This window comes from Akebia trifoliata, chromosome 1, assembly GCF_017979445.1.
Source record: "Akebia trifoliata isolate Shusen 1 chromosome 1, ASM1797944v1, whole genome shotgun sequence".
In the NCBI taxonomy this organism is placed as follows: Eukaryota; Viridiplantae; Streptophyta; class Magnoliopsida; order Ranunculales; family Lardizabalaceae; genus Akebia; species Akebia trifoliata.
In genome coordinates this window covers 8,160,621-8,168,948 of record NC_141375.1, presented here as the reverse complement: position 1 = coordinate 8,168,948, position 8,328 = coordinate 8,160,621, and the positions used below count along the sequence as shown (strand labels likewise).

The 8,328-nt window shown below is 35.2% G+C and overlaps 1 long non-coding RNA gene across 4 annotated transcripts; it reads left to right on the top strand.

The window, feature by feature from the left end:
* Window positions 1-687: 687 nt before the first annotated feature.
* On the top strand, window positions 688-4,946 carry LOC147410629 (uncharacterized). 4 transcript variants are annotated; one of them, XR_015177197.1, is made up of 5 exons: window positions 688-1,150; window positions 1,917-2,387; window positions 2,499-2,533; window positions 2,702-2,745; window positions 4,738-4,946. It is a non-coding gene; the product is annotated as an uncharacterized LOC147410629 (long non-coding RNA). The 4 variants fall into 4 exon arrangements; XR_015177193.1 differs by having other exon boundaries at window positions 688-1,777; XR_015177195.1 differs by having other exon boundaries at window positions 688-1,981; window positions 2,247-2,387.
* The last annotated feature ends 3,382 nt before the right edge of the window (window positions 4,947-8,328 follow it).

Sequence of the window (8,328 nt, the reverse complement as noted above, 5' to 3'; positions counted from 1 at the left end):
CTCAAGGAAAAGCCTCTATGGCTATGTGCGCACTTCTACATCAGCATCAGCACAATGTGTAACACAGAGTCCTACACAATCACTTCAACATTTTCCAATCTAAAACTATATCAGCAACATGAGGTCAATCTTGAGGTAATTTCTATTGTGTAAATGTTTTGTATTTTGTTGCACTACACAAAATTGCAGGGAGTGCATGGGGTAGCGTGTAATATTTTCTTAAAGATTTTCTATTTTTTGAAAGATTCTTATTTGTAGATAGTTACATGTTTTTATATGTACCATTTCACTTGCATTAATATCTTTTATATGTTTTGAAAAATGATTTAAGAATGAGATGAAGAACAAATTATCTTGGTATCATTTGTAAAGGAGATGCTACTCCTGACTCGATTATAATCTTTCTTCTTCTTTCTTATTTTATCGAGCCAAAAATGTACCATATAAACATAAACATAGCCTGAAGACTACACATTCCTACCGATGACATTTGTGGAGAAAGGTTTGATTAATGTAAAAATGTTTTAAAATAGTGCCTGAACTTGGGTATTTTGACGGGCATGGAGGAAAGGACGCCGTAGATTTTGTCCGAAAATTTGCAAAGGATCATCATGGTGCCGATTTCCCCTAAAACTTGAAAAAGTGGTAGCAATTAAGATCATCTGTGAAGAAAGATGCAGCATTTGCAAGGAAATGCTCTCTTCAGTCCAAACTAGTTTGATTGTTTTCTTGATGTGTTTCAACAAGGGTAAAAGACATCAGTAACTTGGGCCCTGGAGTGCTGAACCAGACAGAATTTTCATTTTATTGTTGACCATTAACTAGGGTCCATGTGGTTGATTGGATAAATTATAGGTGTTGTAACTGCTACTGACCACCCCTTCCCAGCTTCCCCAAAGTAATGTGGGCTAAGATTTTTGCACACTAGGCTTAACCTTTTTTATTTTTTATTTTTTGGTATATTGGTAGGGTTCACCTCATTTGTTACCAGAACCAGCACCAGCACCATGGCTCCAGTTCAAATCTAACCACTAAGTGAGAATCAAGGGCATTTATAGAACGGTCAACCTGGGAAAAATGGCTATTTGGGTTCTAATGTGAAAGCTGCCACAAAGTGGGCTTCTACAGACATTGGCAAAGGAGTAATGTGGTACTGTGTTACAACCCAAAAGAAATATGAAATTAACTTTCTGTACCACCGTGGTTTTAAAACTTCTTTTGATGTCTCGTCTCATACATTGAGACTTGTTTGTCCGCCTCATTTTGAAATCATGTGCACCACTAACATCTAGGCTATTTTGTTGTATCATAAATCACAAAATTTTGCATAAAATACTAAAGTTTAAATAAAGATGAATTTGGAGGTGGATTTTTCTAATATGTTAGATACTGTTATTTCAGATGCAATGGTCATAGGTGGCAGTTTCTAATTGGTTCTTTTATGTACGACATTTTGATATACACACGAGGGATGTTTGTGTATAATTTTTTAAATTGGCAGTGATCATGTGCTGTTGGGACCATCCCCTGGGATATATCACTGCGGTAAGTTTGCATGTTGCGCCTGTGGGACCCACTTCTGGTAGTTACCAGTCCACCACTACACAGGACAAGTAACACTACAAACATCTATCAATAATTGATTTGATGAGTCTGGGTGTGCTTGGAAATCAGGTGAGGTGCTTGTACCTGAAGAGTTCCATGGGAAAAACACAGTGGTTTGACATGCGGTGTAAATGACATCAGCAACGGAGAAAATTTTCTCTCCTGCCCACATGTCTCTGCCCACGAATTTCAATTTTAAGATTTATGTCCATTTATAAGCATTATGTCCATTTATAAGCTCATCAACATTTAGGATATGACGATGACAATAATCTTTATTAGCTTGCTTATCTTGTGCCTACTATTTTCAGCACTTCATATGGCTGCTGGTAATGGGCATCTCGATATTGTGGAATATCTTGTCAGAAATGGAGTGGTGAGGATTTCTCTTTGCTTCTATTACTGGGTACCTCACTGTTGGTATCAATGTTACCCGAATACTACATATTTGCTGACCCTTATCCATATCGACTACTTCAATTTTTAAGCGTGCTTGTCTTTTACACCTTGTATTGGTTCCATATCCTTTCTGTTTTTGGGTAAAAAAGTCTCTGGCTTCCATAGTCTTTTGCAATTTTTATTTTCCTATATGAGTTATGTTTCACGTCTTTTTGATGAATTATTATATTGGCTGATGTGAGATTTGTGGGAGCTTTGGTTCTTAAAGACAAACTTTGGATGTGCTACATCAAAGAAGACTAAAATTTAGCAATGAAAACAGGCCATGCTATCCCCTGGCCAATGATTTTTCAGGGCAGTTGGTTGTCAACAGCGGAATATGTGTAAGAATACTCCTTTAAATTCGGGCTTCTTTATAGTTTCTATCTTCATATGCTTAATTATCTTCTTTCTAATTCAATGCTTTTTTTTTTACTTTGGATTATTTTCTTCAGAAACTTATTTGGAAGTTCTTCGTTGGTTACAACTCGTAAGTCACTAATACATCTTTTTATTGTGACATTGCATCATAATAAATTTCTTAGATTATCAAAACTATTTATGAAAATCATCTTCAGTTCATGTCTTTGTTATATATAAGCATATGCAATCTAATCTCATAATACTGACATGCTTTCGACCTTTTATATTGATCAAGAAGTGGAGTGGTTCCATGCTTGAGGAGCTTTTGTTGTCCACGAAGTAAGCCTATGTTTTTTTTTTTTAAATTTCTTTTTTGGGGATTCACATTTGTTTGGAGATTAGTTTCTATTTTTTACTTCAGTTATATTATAAATGTCATCTGTTTATATTATTAACGTGTAGTGGTTCCTGTATTTTCTCTCCTATCAAAAAAGCAAATTAGCTTCTCTTGATAATAAAAAAAATTGACATGCTTTCGAATTAGATGCCAATAACAGATCGCAAACAGAACGTGAGAATCATGTTAATAGCTTTCCTCTAGATAATTTGTTTATTGTTCACTTAGATGCATTACTTGCTTATACTATTAGACTTGTGGATCTGGTTAACGTGCCTAGAGGTGGTGCATTGGATCTATGCAGGTCAGCACACTTGACACACCTTGTATGGTTGTGCTACACGTTAAAGTCATGAATGTATTGCTGCATTTCCTTTTAAAAGTAATATATATATTTTTTTCCTTTACCCTTCTAATATTGTGTGCCCAGTGCCTCATAGTTGAGGGTCATTCCATCTATATTGGGAATTTACCTTTGAATGTGACAGTTGAACAAGTTGAGGAGGTGTTCAAGAAATTTGGGCATATTAAGCCAGGTGGCATTCAAGTCAGAATTAATAAGATATGTTTCGCATATTTTTTTGTGGTATTCCACTATAGTTTAAATATCATGATTTGTTATTTGTGATTTTTATGTGCTTATTGGTACAACAACAGGGATTCTGTTTTGGCTTTATTGAATTTGAATCGTTGAGTTCGAAGCAAAGTGCAATTCATGTATATATTCCGCACTTGATTCTTTTTTTTTTTGCTACAACTTAAGTTGAATGCATTTCTGGTTGGTTTTGGGATATTATGATATGATAAAATCTACTTTGGCATTGTTGAGCTTTGCCTTGTGGTAACAAACTTGATGATGTGCCCATCAGCCCACCAAAACTGGGGAGTTGACATTCAGATATCTTGTCCAAATAAATGAACTTCTTCAACTAACCCGAAGAACTGGTCTATTCTTTACCTGGATTATAGCTTTTAGAACACTATATAATCAAAAATAAACTTGAAGGCAATGCATAAGACTAGTAAACAAACATCTAAATTGAATGAGACAAAAATCAAGTATCAAAAAGTACAAAAACTACACTGAAATGGAACAAACCAACCTTCCTGACAAACTTTTGTTGCTACTAGGAGATGATGCTTCAGGTGCTGGAGCAGGTGTTGCTGTCCCAATAGACTGTTGCACCAGGGCAGTAGTAGGTGCCACCTGTACAGTCTTAGTAGGTACATTGTCAGTATCTCCTGTGCATCATGGTTAGTGAGACATGCAACTCAATCTGCCACTATGAGTGCATCCAAAATATCTAAGAGTAGAACAAAACTTTTATTGATAAAAATACTAAGAGAATAGAATTTGGACAAGGTAGCAATATCAAAGACTAGAGCAAGAGTAGCTAATACAAAGATAAAGTTGTATCCCTCTCCATATACCAAACTTGGAAAATTTTCCAGATTTGACATCTATCTTTGAATTGGAAGGTGAGTATTTGAAGTTTTTCTTACTAGTGTTCTCTGATTTATGATTTGTAAGATGTTGCGTAGTTGATGGTCTGGTTTGATCGCCTCATAAGGCAACCTTTCGTGTAAGAAACATAAATAATTTTTTTTCTGATCCTAACGCTAGGGTATGTTGCTCATCTATTCCTTTACTTCATTTTTATTTAACTGTTTTATGTTATTTTAAGAAATCCCCTTAACCCCCCAAACCCCCCTTCTCCCTCTCTTAGAATGTTAATAATTGTGATACAAGCCATTCATTCTTCATTGTTTTACACATTTAGTTTAATTGAAATCTGTTATAGGCCATTATTTGTGTTGGAAATTTTAAGAAGAATGAAATCATTAGTGTATTCTATTAATGGTTCTTTAATTTTGTTATTGCGGCTTCCATAGATGGGTTAGTTGATATCATGAGTGATCACTTATGTTTTCAGTTTCTTCAGAGGACTTCAGTTGGGGAAGTGGTGCAAACTATCAACTCGGTACTGGGAATGTGCACATACAGAAGTTACCGACCTCCACCAAAGATGTTGTCGATCCAGTAATTTCAATATCATTTGATCTTATTTAGTTTAATTATTGTTAGTTATTTGTAGCTTCAATAGAATTTTCGATCTTAACAAAGAGGTTTACATGTATATTAATTTTGGGTTATTTAATTCAATTTGGAGCATGTTTTATGATTTTTCTTTTTCTGATTTTTTTATTTTATATTATTTCGTTCATTGTGATTGGTGAATTAGAGGACCGTGCTATTGTTTGTTAAACCTCCAAATTTGACGGTCATACTCTATGGATTTTTTTTGTTTTTTTTGAAGTCCATTCTCCAATAATTTGATAGTCCAAGGCCGTCAAAAAAAAAATTTCTACAAGAGAATATTTGACGGGAGGGTTCGTCAAATTTCTCAAAATTTGGCGGGCTAAGACCGTCAAATATGGGCCTTTTTCACATAGTGAAGAACAGTACTCACAAGCTTTCGAGTTCTTTTATACTCATCATTAGGAATCCACAACAACCGGGTGACGAATTGTCGAATTAGGCAGATGCAACAATGGGGTGTCTACAAGTACTGAATTCTGAAGATCAATTTTCTCGTATTCTTTTAATTTTACCGTGGATTATATAGCAAGGCACTCTTCGATGATTAGAGACTCTATGGTATTCTTGAGTCCTGATTCGATTTTTAATGATTTGGCTAAGATCTTGATTAACGATGTAAAAACATTTTCTTAACTGAAGCTTAACTTGCATATATCTTATTCAATAACACAAAACTAACTTGCCAATTTGATTATTAATAACATTAAGAACTTAAAATTGATGAATCAACAGTTGACTAGTTAACGACATCATCGGGGATCACTAAAAATTGATGAATCAACAGTTGACTAGTTAACGACATCATCGGGGATCACTAAATTTTCATTTGTCCTGGAGACAGAACTGTGTCAAGCTCATGAAAATGACACCTTAAGCCTAATCCATTGTCCTTGTTATGGTCCTGAACATTTTGTTTGTGGCCACTTCCATTGTTGTTAGCTTGATGACGACCCATGATGACTTCTTCAAAATGTCGTTTGAGGCCAAATCCGCTGTTAGCACTAAGATGATGTGTGTTGTGCTTCTGAATATAGTGGTTGCCACCAAAATCGCTATTGGCCGTTAAACTATGTGTGTTGGGCTCCTGAATATTGTGGTTGAGGCCAAAGTTGCTATTTGCCGTTGGATAAAAATGATGCATGCCGTGTTCCCGAGAATTGTGATTGAGGCCAAATCCGCTATTTGCCGTAAAATGAGAATGATGCGTGCTATGTTCCTGAGAATCGTGATTGAGGCCAAATCCGCTATGAGCTGCAGGACGATATGTGTCTAGTTCTTGAATATGGTGGTTCAAGTGAAATCCAGTACCATTGCGCCTTAGAGAATCCTTCTTGTAATCATGAGCATTTTTGTTGAGGCCAAATCCTTTGTTAGCCATTATACAGCTTATGTTTAACTAGCTCTCCTAGATTATCTATCCTCGTTGAGTTATTAATGAATATCGTGCCTCTTGGCTGCTAGACCAGCTATGTTGAGCAAATCCTTTGATCTGTTGGCCTGTTGACAATATATGTTTATAAGGGCTTTGATATTAAAATCAAATATGAATAAGGACAATGCTGAACTGACCTCAACATTTTACCTCATATTGCACATCCTGACGTGTAAGTATGTAAGAACCATTGATTCTTTTCATCAAGATATGAGTCAAAAAACATCTATGGTGGCTACACACTTTCACGTAGGACGTGTGATATGAGGTACAATCTTGGTGTCATTCCAGCACAACTCTATGAATAAACACATAACTGATTTTGTTATAAAACCATACCATTCTCACTTTAATCGATGCTACAGTCACAAAATTAATCTCATTTGTGGTTTCATACCAAATTGTCAATTATATGGGATTTATCCATATTTTTATGGTATGGTAATATCATGACTTATAAATAAGAAAACGAATAAAATCTTAAGGGGCATATCCTATAAAACAAAATAAAGTTTGAACTATATTGGTTTATTAAAAAATTTATGAAGATTGAAAGATAAACATGAAGATCAAAATAAGCTAAGCCATGCACCCTATTTTTGTCCCATAATTTTTGCAATTAATAGGCTTATTAAATTTGCCAAAACTTTCATTTGTTAAGAAGCAATCCACAACATGGTTTTAAAACCTAATATATATATGGGAAATGTTCAGAAACAAACATTTTGGCAAAATATTTTTCAAAACATGGGTTAGAGGTTTTGGAATGGGCTGATTATTGGTGAGGATGATTTCTACGGTGAGGAGATCATCATCACCAAAAATCAGCCCATTCCAAAATTTCTAACGCCATAAAAAATGATTTACAAGAAATGGACGGTCAACGATTTTTCAACTTGTAAACTGGGGCTAGAAGTTTTGGAATGGGCTGATTTTTAGTGAGGATGATCTCCTGGTTTTTGGTGAGGATGATATCCTCACCAAAAATCAGGAGATCATCCTCACTAAAAATCAGCCCATTCCAAAACCTCTAACCCATGTTTTGAAAAATGTTTGTTGCCGAACGGGACCCTATATATAGTCTTGTCTCCACCCAAATTGAAACCAATAGGAACTGAACCGGTACGGATCCATTGACACCCCTATCCCACTTCCACCTTAAAGATACCTAGTTGAATTTAGTCCAAGTAAACTCGTTCAACATGAGTGATCAAACAACTTATTTACTTACTAATATATTTTATGTAAAAACACTTATTATAAGGCGGATTATAGTAGATGCAAAGTCATAAAATATATTTTTTAATTTTCTATCATAACATAAAACCTAGTTGACTCGGCCAAATTTTACAAACTTGGGCGAATATTTTCAAAACTTCCATTAAGTGATACGGGTGGAGCGCCGACATAAACTCCTGATCCCAAAATTCCAAAGGTTGGTGGGGGCGACATACAAACCAACCATTTCCGCATGGAAGCGAGCAAGAGCCGTACTACAATGACATCCAACAACACTTTCTATCGCACTGTTTGTACAGAGAACCATCAATTTTCCTCAAGTACACCACATTGGTAACTCGAGAAAAAACATCTATGGATATGTGCACGTCACACGCGAATGCAGTGAGGGGGCAGTGTTGCAGGAAGTCAGTATAGCATTTTAAAACCAATAAACCTTAAGACTAGAGAAAACCCAAAAAAAAAAAAAAAAAGGCACATATGACATAACCATACGAAGTGGTTAGAGAAAAAAAAAAGTAGAAATAATAGAGATTCTTTGGCAAAGTGCTTGAGAGATCCTTACCAGTAAAAGAATAAGTACAAGAAGAAAACAAGCCAAATAACATACAAAAGAAGCCCAGCCAGAAAACACAAAATCCAACACTTCTTAGTTCAAATAGATGGATCAAAAATTCCACTTATACACATTAAGAGCATCAGAAATCATATATATATCAACATATAGAACTAAACAATTGAACTGAAAACATT